The 13,492-nt window shown below is 34.3% G+C and overlaps 1 long non-coding RNA gene and 1 pseudogene across 1 annotated transcript; both read right to left on the bottom strand.

Annotated features, from left to right (window-relative positions):
* Nucleotides 1-421: 421 nt before the first annotated feature.
* Nucleotides 422-1,107, bottom strand: LOC116406206. Its single transcript, XR_004219241.1, has 2 exons — nucleotides 712-1,107; nucleotides 422-531 (listed from the first exon to the last, which is right to left on the bottom strand). It is a non-coding gene; the product is annotated as an uncharacterized LOC116406206 (long non-coding RNA).
* Nucleotides 1,108-3,514: 2,407 nt separating this feature from the next.
* Nucleotides 3,515-5,244, bottom strand: LOC116406204 (annotated as a pseudogene).
* Nucleotides 5,245-13,492: the final 8,248 nt, after the last annotated feature.

Below are 13,492 nucleotides of genomic sequence, written 5' to 3'. Positions count from 1 at the left end.
TGGGGCAGCTTGAGTAGGAAATTGGCTGACAGTGCATAAGCCTGTCGCTCTGTCTTGAGCTTTAACTTCTTTTGGGCGATACAAATCAAGAGAGACAATCTTTCTCTGAAAGTTTTGTATTCAAACAAAATCATTCCATATCTAAGAGAAGAAATATCAACACAATGGGTCTAGAATTCTATCAGGATATGCATGTACGTGAACATATATAATTGAAAAGCAACAAAATCGCAAAGGTACCTGGCTGACACACTCATATATCCATTCAGCTGTAATGCATTGTTTGCCCCATTTACAAGCAGCCTCAAACTTTGTCCCATCGGTGAACTTGCATATTAGATGGGTTACCTTCTTTGTCAGCTTCTCCACAAACTTGGCCCCAAGTACAAAACACAGATTTCTTAACAATACTCTGTCTTTATCATCATATTGTGAAACACAAAATCGTATGTTTTCAAATCCAGGCAAAGGGACACAGCAAGGAAGAGGAGAATAGAGAATGTGCCCATTGGTATCCCACAAACATCCATCCTTCATAACGAGTTTATTTGAAATAGTCAGTAAACAAATAAAAACAAGATAAATATTCAATTCTCATTTCAAATATCAGTTTAAGATATTGAACATAATTAGGTTACGAAATAAATAATAAATATAAAATTAAAATTAAAAATCATCAGTAGTATCAAATTTCATAAAAAATGTTCTCACTTTTCCTCTTCTCATTAAGAAAGGTTCATCAAGACAAGTTCCATCTGTCTTGATATTTTTACCACCGTCCATCCTTGTTATTTTGTTCCAAACTGCATTAGAATCTTTGTTGAAATCGCTAGAATCACTGTAACCAAATTTCAAATGTGGATAATGATAGGTTCTTTGAGAAAATCAAGCACGAGCAAAATTATTGTGTTAGAATTCTTCTTTTGAATCACTTGAATCAGAACTCCAATTCTTCATTTGGGAGGAAATTTGAGTTTCTTGCCTATACCAACTAGCCAACTAGTATATTTTTTCTTCACCTGTCTTCCTTGATGTGTACAAATGCATCCATGCAAAATTAGGATGAATTTCTTTCTTCTTCTTTTCTTTTTTAATTTTAAGGGTATCCCACAAACATCCATCCTTCATAACGAGTTTATTTGAAATAGTCAGTAAACAAATAAAAACAAGATAAATATTCAATTCTCATTTCAAATATCAGTTTAAGATATTGAACATAATTAGGCTACGAAATTAATAATAATATAAAATTAAAATTAAAAATCATCAGTAGTATCAAATTTCATCAATAATGGCAGTTTCTACGCCAGCTATCCATTCAAAATTGGCTTCAAAGCCGTAATTTAACGCATTTAACAGAAGTGTGCATCAATACTTTCTCAATTCCAGAGAAAAATATATAAGAAGCATCTATTTGTTTGGCACAGGGATGGAGTGCAAACCTTTGGAGTTCAAGGGACAGTCATAGAAAGACTTCTTCAAATGTTGAACTCCAATTAATTTTGTCAATAAAGAAACCTCTCACACAATGATAGCACTCATATTTCCAAAATGTAGACAGAGTGAAGAAAAAAGAGAACAACCAAATATGTTTTCCAAGATAGACCACCCTTTTCTTTTCAGACCAACCTTAATGGATAGTCTGAGAAGGTAAATTTATGTTACCACCTTCCCCTAAACATCAAAAGGTCAAAATGATAGAACTGATTGAATCTCCATTTTCCAATTTAATAGTATCCACCATTTATGCCAATTGTTCTATACAGATGCAGAGTTAGGGAAACAAGTAGCAGAGCAGAAGCAGAATGAGTCATCGACCAGCCGCATCTGGTGGCCCAAAGGGAAAAAATAAGGATGTGACCATTTGATTGTGTGATGCCAGTTGAGGACAAGATCACGGCCATCACCTCATCAGACCAACAAAGCTGGGGTGGCAGAGACACTTGATGACTCAGTCACTATCACTCAGGACAAGAACAAGATCAACATCAACTCCAATAGCTACTTCTCCAAGAGGAATCTTAAATACTTGGCTAAGAAGAATTTCAAGAAACACAACATTAGAGATTGGCTTTGAGTTATTGCTTCAAACAAGGAGATGAATGTGTACGAATTGAGATACTTTAACATTGCCAAGAACAACGGGCGAGGGAGAAGACTGAGGTTCAAGTCCTATATTTTGGTACCGCCATTTGAGGTAGGATCAGTTGTAGCAGCCCTTTTCATCTAAAGGCTGTTTTAATTTATATTCCCATACCTTGTCTGCTTTTCCTATACATCAGCAAGAGTTCTCGAGTCCAACTCTAATTTACTTTTGATGATTTATTAACTATAAATCTTGCTCACATATTCCCCTTCTTTTGGTTGGTTTGAGGATACCTTTTTTTACACTGGGAGGACAGTTGTTGTAATCTTAGAAAACTGATGTGCGTTTGGTTTTGGAAAAAACAGTATCCATCCTTCATATTATAAGAGCGTGGCTCAACACAAAACTAAAGTCCCTCAAAATTCAAAGCTCCAACCCAAACACAATCCAAACTTGCAGTGGCTAAATGAAACAAAATATGCTATTCAACCTTGTGTGGACTTTTATGTCCAAAAAGGGAAACACAAACAAAACCCAATAGTAGAGCTCTAAAACGGAAATCACAAATAAGACAATTAATTATCGCTTACCTCTAAACATGATCGAACCCGATGACTTGACACATAAGTACTATGAACGTCTGTACTCCTTGGTATCCCACCATGACATTCAACAGTGAAGTGCACTTTCTGCTTCATGTGATCTTCAACAACCTCGCCTCCCCCTTGATTTATCCATTCAACAATTTCAGCTCTCTAGTAGGAGAATTTCAAATATGATCTCAAAATATACATAAAAAATATTTGGGATTATGGAAGTCAAAAGTTGATGCATGTTTGTTAGTGTTCAAAAATAAAATGTAAAAAAAATTTGAAGGCATATTCCTCAAATGAAAAATGAAAATCGTAATTATTTCACATGCTAAATGACATTTGGCACTATCTTAAATTTTTTAGGAAAATTACTCCCCAAGTTTTGGTTTTGAAGAACACGTGTGTTTGGTTCTTGAGTTTTAAAAATGTACATTTTTAGTCTCCAGGTTTAGAAAAATAGACCCATTTGGTCATGCACCTTTTTAGTCTCTAAGTTTATAAAAATTGGTTTAGAAAGTCCCCAATATAACTTTATACATTTTTAAGGTAGAATAACTTCTTCTAAAAATTGGTTTTGAGAGTCTCCAGTATAACATTAAGCACTCAAGGATTAAAAGAGTACATTTTGAAAACTCAAGGACCAATAAACCTATTTCTATAAAATTGGGGACTAAAAAGGTAATTTTTCCATTTTTTTTATATCATTCTCTTAACAGGATCGGAGTGTTAAAGAAACAGTAGATCTAGAATCCTATCTGCACCATTGACTTGCTTTTAAAATCATGGAGTTGGAGCAGTAATGAACTACTCTTTACTCAAGTCAATGATATTACAATTGATATTGAATACAGGGCTTCTACTTTGTTATTTTTTTAAAAAATGGATGCTATTTACCACAATAATACATCTAAAACCTAAAGTGCATAGTGTACATTAATCATGCTGTTTGAAATAAGAGGAAAGAATCTTTACAACATACCCGATCTTCTGGAAAGGAACTAGAAAAACAAAATATTTTCCCCTTAAATACACATGATGACTTCCCATTTGAAACCATGAAATCACGCCCCATCTTTTCTCAACTCTTGTTTGTACCATTTGCTACACATTGTTGGCTTTTCTGGGATAATTTCATTTTCCTGTCTCCATTCACTTTTGTTTCACTTTTTTCTTCAATTCTTTCCACTGCTATTGACGTCTTTCCAATGCTAACATGAATATTTCCTTCTGACACATTTGATGGCACGATTGGATGAACATTTGGAACTTTATTTTGATCCATAACAATGGTGCTCATTTTACTAGATGCTGCAAAGTAAACAGCCAGAAAATTTAGAACAAGACAAACAGGCTAGGGATCTCCAAACAAATATTAGTCATGCATCCAAATGAAATGTGCAGTTATTCTGCATGATGGTAGTTTAAGGTTGCTATTCAAAAGACAGATAGCTTAGAATACGAGTCCTGCATATCAAACCTTTAGGAATAAGTTCATCATATGCCATGTGTCTACCAAGAATAGGGATCTCCTTCTTCTGACGGTCACACTCTTCAAGCCAGTTGGATCTAACCACATGAACAACTCCTGAAGTAGCAATATCTCTAACCTCCTTTTTCTCCCTGCCATTTGAAATATGATAAAACTAATTTTCAATTGGGTGGATAGACCATTCAAATGAAATCAAAAAGCTCACAGCACAGGCGAGCTCACAAATTCAAGCAATAAAGTTCACAAAACCTATGTTGCGATTAAAGTAAAAGGATAATTACATTTCTGACGAATCTCCAACTATTATGTGTGTTAATTTGTCATTGAAAACCATGTATCGGGAGCCTCCACCTCTGAGAATCATATTTACAATCTTCCGCATCTCAGAAGCTTCAAACCCAACAACTTTTATTCTACATGCTGACAAATATAGGTCGTTTTCTTCAGACTAAAAGTCATTTGCAAGACAATTAACAGTGTTTTCTTCATTCCTTCCCATCGTGACTGGCACTTCAACATCAACCTCATTTATAAAATTAGAAGCATCTGAAAACATAGACGTGCTCTGTGAAAGAGTAACTTCAACATCCATGTCTGAAAACCCAGGACCAGCAACTGCTGTGAATTTTGAATCGGTAAGAAATGAGGACGGTACAGCTTCCAAGTTCCCAATATCCTTTTCTTGGCTATTGTGAGCAGTCAAGCAACCCCTTGTCAATTTATTTGAAGTTCCAGAAACGCTACCAACAGGGTACAGCTCCTCATTAAAACATCCTATCAATTAAAAATGAGAATAAAAGGATTTGAAACAAGTTAGAAACTAATAAAATTATTAGACAAATAACTGCCAACAATTCAAATATCATATCGGTTTTCAAATATACAACCCGAACTACTACCTTTTCTGGCCATGGACTGATCAAACCATTTCCGAGTAACAATATTGATACGGCCCCACGTTCGTGCAACCTTGTACTTGTCACCTTCAGGAGCTTACTTAACCATTAAAGAAAACCTCTTATTCAAACAAGAATATTTAATACCAATAAGTAAACATTCTATGCAACTATTTAGAAATGGATTGTCTATGCAAGTAGCATGCTTGCAATAGCCATACAAATAAACGTTTGTGAGTGTGGTTAGTCATTCCCATCACTTAACCTAACCTAGAAACTAGAGAGATTGTCAAGGGAAAAAAAGTGATCAATTTTGTTCTTAGATGAAAAGATATAACATCTCAAGAGGCGGAAGACAAACCTTATGCAACTCAGTTCTGGTTAGCCTTCCTACATACTTTTGATGTTTGAATGTTTTATTTTGGAAGGAAAGATGGGGGTTGGTTAATCAGTTTCTGGAAGTGGAAGGGCTGTATTTTCTGGAGAGCAGAATTACAGAAGTTGTTCAGTTACTTTAATCTTAGAAAGTGTTTTCCATTATCGTAAACTACTTTTGATGTTTGAATGTTTTATTTTGTACATGGTTATTGTCTGTAATAGTACTTGTTTGTTCTGTGTTTTCAAGACTAGTTTGAGTATTGTATTCTGTAATAGTTTGGTTGCTTAATGAACAAATAAGAACCATTACCTGGTGTTCTATCAGCTTCTCAATCAAGCATTCACATCTCAATAAGGTATTATACATGCAATCAAACAATCACAACATACGTACCATTTACTCAAAACGACCTAAAACATGCTCAAAACGTGTCTAGGTTTCACTTGAACTTTCAAAACGACCTAAAACAGCTTACGTGTAGGTTCGTAACTCATAACCTACGAAAAAAGTTCAAATATTGTGAAAAAAGCACTACAAGACCCAAAATGGCAACCAAGTGTGTAAGTGCAACAAAACTTAATTCAAACCAACCTAAAACATGCTCAAAACGTGTCTAGGTATTACTTGAGTTTTCAAAACGACCTAGGAAATCCTAAGTGTAAGTTCGTAACTCATAATCTACCAAGAAGGTTGAAAAAAGCATTTCAAGACCAAAAATGACAACCATGTGTGTAAGTGCAACAAACTCAATCTAACCTAAAATGAATTCAAAATGTGTGTACATCACTTGAATTTTCAAAACGACCAAGCAATGCTTAAGTGTAAGTTTGTAACTCACAACCTACCAAAATTTCCAAATGTGTGAAAAAAGTACTTCAAGACCCAACATGTCAATCAAATGTGTTTTAAACTTAGTTTCAAACCAACCTAAAACGAGTTCAAAACGTGTCTAAGTTTCACTTGAACTTTCAAAACGACCTAAAACAGCTTACATGTAGATTCATAACTCATAATTTAGGAAAAAAGTTCAAATAGTGTGAAAAAAGCACTACAAGACCCAAAATGGCAACCAAGTGTCTAAGTGCAACAAACTTAGTTCAAACCAACCTAAAACGTGCTCAAAACGTGTCTAGGTATTACTTGAGTTTTCAAAACGACCTAGCAAATCCTAAGTGTAAGTTCGTAACTCATAATCTACCAAAAAGGTTGAAAAAAGCATTTCAAGACCAAAAATGACAACCATGTGTGTAAGTGCAACAAACTCAATCTAACCTAAAATGTATTCAAAACGTGTGTAAGTATCACTTGAATTTTCAAAACCGACCCAGAAATGGTTAAGTGTAAGTTTGTAACTCACAACCTACCAAAATTTCAAAAAGTATGAAAAAAGTACTTCAAGACCCAACATGTCAATCAAATGTGTGTAAAACTTAGTTTCAAACCAACCTAAAACGAGTTCAAAACGTGTCTAAGTTTCACTTGAACTTTCAAAACGACCTAACAAATATTCAATACAAGTTCATAAGTCATAACCTAGAAAAAAGTTCAAAATTTTTGAAAAAGACACTCCAAAACCCAAAATGTCAAGTGTGTAAGTGCAACAAACTTAGTTCTATACAAACCTAACAAGTATTCAAAACACGTATAAGTTTTTGAACACCCTAAAAACGCTTAAGTGTAAGTTTATAACTCATAACTTACCAAAAATTTCAAAAAGTGTGAAAAAAAATCTTTCGAGACTCAAAATGGCAACCATGGCTGTATGCAAAACTAACTTAGTTTGTAACAACCTAAAAGGTGTTCAAAAAATGTTTTAAGTATCACTCGAACTTTAAAAATGACCTAATAATGCTTTAGTGTTACTTCATAACTCATAACCTACCAAAAAGTTCAAAAAATGTAGAAAAAGCACTCCAAAATCCAAAATGGCAACCAAGTGTGTAAGTGCAACAAGCTTAGTCCCAACTTTAAAATTAGTGCGAGTTGGGAAATGTATTAACTCAAGCATGATGTACAAACTTGAAACGACTTAAATATTTATTCACCATCACATAAAAACAGTAATTAAATATAGATAACATGTGTAAATAAAGGGAGAATCACCTTTCTAGCAGTAGCTTTAGAGTAAGACCAAACACCATCCTCCTACTTGTAAATCTGCTCGATTGTCTACTTTGTTCTACACTCGTCATTTCACCGTCTCAGGCCATCCATTGAATTGGCCACCCAGCCTTGGCATACAAGAGTATGTCTCAGCCTGTTAACAAATACCACTAAAACTAAGCAAGACAAAGAAAAAAGTTTTCAAAAAATTACCTAACTTTTAGGTCTTCATGTGACTTTTAAGTTCTTCTGTCTTCTCCTTCAACTCTTTGACAGATTGCTGAAATTATGTGTTTCTGCAATGTTTACCAGAACATGAAAGATTCATTACGAACATAAATACCATGAATACAAAGCATGAAGAAATAGTAAAACAGTCAATACAAGAAGAAAAAAGTTCACTTGAAAACGACCTAAAACAGTATCACTTGAACAAAATGTGTCTAAGTATCACTTGAACTTTCAAAACGACCTAAAACAGCTTACGTGTAGGTTCGTAACTCATAACCTACGAAAAAAGTTCAAATAGAGTGAAAAAAGCACTACAAGACCCAAAATGGTAACCAAGTGTGTAAGTGCAACAAACTTAGTTCAAACCAACCTAAAACGTGCTCAAAACGTGTCTAGGTATTACTTGAGTTTTCAAAACGACCTTAGCAAATCCTAAATGTAGGTTTGTAACTCATAATCTACCAAAAAGGTTGAAAAAAGCATTTCAAGACCAAAAATGACAACCAAGTGCAACAAACTCAATCTAACCTAAAATGTATTCAAAACGTGTGTACGTATCACTTAAACTTTCAAAACGACCAAACAATGCTTAAGTGTAAGTTTGTAACTCACAACCTACCAAAATTTCAAAAAGTGTAAAAAAAGCACTTCAAGACCCAAAACGGCAACGAAGTATGTAAGTGCAACGGACTTCGTTTCAAGCCATCCTAAAAAGAGTGCAAAACGTGTCTAAGATTTCAAACCGACCAAACAATACTCAAGCGTAAGTTCGTAACTCACAACCTAAAAAAATTTCAAAAAGTGTGAAAAAAAGTACTTCAAGACCCAACATTTCAATCAAATGTGTAAGTGCAACAAACTTAGTTTCAAACCAATGCAAAATGTGTTTAAAACGACCTAACAATCCTTAAGTGTAAGCTCGTAACTCACAAACTAACAAAAAAATCAAAATGCGTGAAAAATGCACTTTGAGACCTAACATGGCAACCAAGTATGCAAGTGAAACAAACTTAGTCTTAAACAAATCTAAAAAAATTTCAAACCGTGTTTAAGTATCACTTGAACTTTCAGAACGACCTAAGAATGTTTATTTGTAAGTTCGTCACTCATAACCTACCAAAAAGTTCAAGAAGTATGGAAAAAAAGGAAACACTACACGACCCAAAATGGCAACCAAGTGCGCAACTGCAACAAAATTAGTTCCAAACCAACCTAAAAAGTGGTCAAGGCGTGTCTAAGTATCACTTGGACTTTCAAAACAACCTAACAAAATTTAAGTGTAAGTTGGTAACCCATAGCCTACCAAAAAGTTCAAAAAGTGTGAAAACGGCACTTCAAGACCGAAAATGGCAACCAATTGGATAAGGTCAACAAACTTAGTTTCAAACCAACCTAAACCGAGTTAAAAACGTGTCTAAGTATCACTTGAACTTTTAAAATGTCCTAAAACAGCTTACGTGTAGGTTCGTAACTCATAACCTACGAAAAAAGTTCAAATATTGTGCAAAAAGCACTACAAGACCCAAAATGGCAACCAAGTGTGTAAGTGCAACAAACTTAGTTCAAACCAACCTAAAATGTGCTCAAAACGTGTCTAGGTATTACTTGAGTTTTCAAAACGACCTAGCAAATCCTAAGTGTAAGTTTGAAACTCATAATCTACCAAAAAGGTTGAAAAAAGCATTTCAAGACCAAAAATGACAACCAAGTGCAACAAACTCAATCTAACCTAAAATGTATTCAAAACGTGTGTAAGTATCACTTGAATTTTCAAAACGACCCAGCAATGCTTAAGTGTAAGTTTGTAACTCACAACCTACCAAAATTTCAAAAAGTGTGAAAAAAGTACTTCAAGACCCAACATGTCAATCAGATGTGTTTAAAACTTAGTGTCAAACAAACCTAAAACGAGTTCAAAACGTGTCTAAGTATCACTTGAACTTTCAAAACGACCTAAAAAAGCTTACGTGTAGGTTTGTAACTCATAACCTACGAAAAAAGTTCAAATAGTGTGAAAAAAGCACTACAAGACCCAAAATGGTAACCAAGTGTGTAAGTGCAACAAACTTAGTTCAAACCAACCTAAAACGTGCTCAAAACGTGTCTAGGTATTACTTAAGTTTTCAAAACGACCTAGCAAATCCTAAGTGTAAGTTCGTAACTCATAATCTACCAAAAAGGTTGAAAAAAGCATTTCAAGACCAAAAATGACAACCAAGTGCAACAAACTCAATCTAACCTAAAATGTATTCAAAACGTGTGTAAGTATCACTTGAATTTTCAAAACGACCCAGCAATGCTTAAGTGTAAGTTTGTAACTCACAACCTACCAAAATTTCAAAAAGTATGAAAAAAGTACTTCAAGACCCAACATGTCAATCAAACGTGTGTAAAAACTTAGTTTCAAACCAACCTAAAACGAGTTCAAAATGTGTCTAAGTATCACTTGAACTTTCAAAAGGACCTAACAAATATTCAATACAAGTTCATAAGTCATAACCTAGCAAAAAGTTCAAAATTTTTTAAAACGACACTCCAAAACCCAAAATGTCAATTGTGTAAGTGCAACGAACTTAGTTCTTTACAAACCTAACAAGTATTCAAAACATGTATAAGTTTTCAAACAACCTAACAACGCTTAAGTGTAAGTTTATAACTCATAACTTACCAAAAATTTCAAAAAGTGTGAAAAAAATCTTTTAAGACTCAAAATGGAAACCATGGCTGTATGTAAAACTAACTTAGTTTGTAACAACCTAAAAGGTGTTAAAAAATGTTTAAGTATCACTCGAACTTTAAAAACGACCTAATAATGCTTTAGTGTTACTTCATAACTCATAATCTACCAAAAAGTTCAAAAAATGTAGAAAAAGCACTCCAAAATCCAAAATGGCAACCAAGTGTGTAAGTGCAACAAACTTAGTCTCAACTTTAAAATTAGTGCGAGTTGGGAAATGTATTAACTCAAGCATGATGTACAAACTTGAAACGACTTAAATATTTATTCACCATCACATAAAAACAGTAATTAAATATAGATAACATGTGTAAATAAAGGGAGAACCACCTTTCTAGCAGTAGCTTTAGAGTAAGACCAAACACCATCCCCCTACTTGTAAATCTGCTCGATTGTCTACTTTGTTCTACACTCGTCATTTCACCGTCTCAGGCCATCCATTGAATTGGCCACCCAGCCTTGGCATACAAGAGTATGTCTCAGCCTGTTAACAAATACCACTAAAACTAAGCAAGACTAAGAAAAAAGTTTTCAAAAAATTACCTAACTTTTAGGTCTTCATTGTGACCTTTAAGTTCTTCTGTCTTCTCCTTCAACTCTTTGACAGATTGCTGAAATTATGTGTTTCTGCAATGTTTTACCAGAACATGAAAGATTCATTACGAAACTAATTACCATGAATACAAGCCATGAAGAAATACAAAGAAAGCCTCTTCATTAAAGCTGAAAATGAGTAGACAAGACAAAAGATAATACAAAGAAGCCCTAGGATCAGCTAGTGCACTTGGACATCTCATCTAAGGTTGACACCCACTTAGCATTCTCACCATATCGAAGACTTAAACCAAAAGACTAAACCAACGACCAAGGTTTAGAATAGATCATACAAACTGCCCAATAAAACTATACAACATAGATTTAAGACCACTAGAAATCCAAAAGAAATAAAATAAGAGTACAGTAGTGGACTAAAAATTAAAAATGAAAGTCGGCCAATTATGACTTATATCTTGTATGGAGAAATCTTTGAAGTCTTTTGAAAGAGAGCATCAAGTAGAAGCATTGATTCTAGCCATTTCGACTCGAGTTGTCCAAGAGGAAGCTTTATTTTGAAATGTTAGTTGATTTTGTTCAAACCAAATTTCTGGTAAAATGGCCTTTACTGCATTTAACCAAATCAATCTTGGTTTCTTCTTGAGAATGGGACATGAAATAAGCTGGACCACGTTCTCCTAAATCTATAGTTCGAAAACCCAATTCAAATGAAAGATAGCCAAGTAAGCCAAACCAACACTTCTTTGCATGTAAGCAGGAGAAGAAAATATGATGTAAATCTTCTAAAGCCATGGCGAACACAAGGGACAAACATGAGGAGATAAACTGAGAAAGGGAGGTTTCATTTGCAAAACTTCTGCACAGTTCATAGTCCATTTTGCATTCTCCAAAGTGTGATATTCACTCTTCTAGGGCTTTTTGTCTTCCAAATTGTCGAGTACTTTGTTCTCAAGACTGTGTTAGAACCTGTTTTCTGTAAATGTTTGGCTGATTAATAAATAAAAAATATCTTACATATTTCTATAACTAACAGTCGTCCAAGAAATTCAATATTGTGGATAAGGAAACCAAAAAAATAACTTGCTTACAGTGAAAATCTTAACCCTGCTAGTAAACGGTACTAAAAAGGGAACTCGCTTGTGTATATCATTTGCTCTAGTATTTTCTATCACTGCCTACAAAGAAACAAGGCCAACTAAATAATTAGAATTACGATCAGATAGCAGGTCGTTAGAACCAAAACATTCATTGAGAACAATTACCTGAGAAATGAAATAATCATTCATCACATCAGCATGGAAGTCACTGGGTGGTGTAAACTGTCGTCTATTGTTCCAGTCTTGCAACTACAACGAGACAATTTAATCTTAGTAGATCGACAAAATGATGCATGGATAAACAATCTTGGAACTTTGGACTCCCCTGGAAGGATCGACATCCTTGACTTTGGTTTGAAGCTTGCATGGATAAACCTTTTCGTTCATTTTTCATTGATTATTCATCCTTGTTCCTGAAAATCAAAGGAAATTCTCTCAATTTTATATATTACTAAAATTAGGATACATATAAGTCTTAACTAGTCTCATAGCACCCTCCATTCATCTTCCCCTACACTGGCTATGGTATCAAAATGCTCAATTAAGTAATACGTCTACTAACGAACTTGAAAACAAAACACATCACACTAAAAAACACAAACATCCCTTTAACCCAACAAAAGCAGCTCTTTTTACCCTTGCACCAACTATCACATTACTATCATGTTTGTCAACTGTCAAACTAACTCTTTTAAGTTATTTAGTGTGACACTACAAAGTTATGAACACCATAATCTTAATTAAAACCTTTTAATAAACAAATGCCAAGTTACTACTCAAGAATGGCAAGGAATTCAAAAAACATGACAGCTATCCTAATTGGTTGAAAATAAGAAAAAGAAAGTTAGCCAGACAACCTGTTTGGACTACAAAGCCAGCAGATACGATTCCTCAAATTTGACCATTCACTCTCCATACTCTACAAGTCTTCAAGCACATGATGCTGCCTTCTTTCAGATGAGCAACATCATTCCGATCTTAACAGTCAGAAGAGCAAATCAAATCAATCCTCGCATATTCACAAATCACAACTAAAAAGTACAAACATTACAAAATAAAACATGCAGCGATATCGACAAGCATTCTGATAAATAATTTGCCAATTAATTGAGATTACAAAATAAATAAAGAAAAAAATCATTGGAAAGATCACTGCTTAAATGAAATTTGAAATATCTCCCAATAGTTTTGATCGGTTACCCGAGTTGTGAGAGTGATCGGTTGATATTGCGTGCTTCCTTCAAGCGTTCCCCAGCTGCACCTGTTAGCTTCTGCCTCCGGAACCAGGTAAATCAATAAGATTTATTCTACTTGTTTTAAAGCTAG

The sequence above is a fragment of the Cucumis sativus genome, unplaced genomic scaffold (assembly GCF_000004075.3).
Source record: "Cucumis sativus cultivar 9930 unplaced genomic scaffold, Cucumber_9930_V3 scaffold73, whole genome shotgun sequence".
Lineage (NCBI taxonomy): Eukaryota > Viridiplantae > Streptophyta > Magnoliopsida > Cucurbitales > Cucurbitaceae > Cucumis > Cucumis sativus.
The sequence above is the reverse complement of the archived record's forward strand: the minus strand, read 5'-3'. Positions and strand labels throughout refer to the sequence as shown.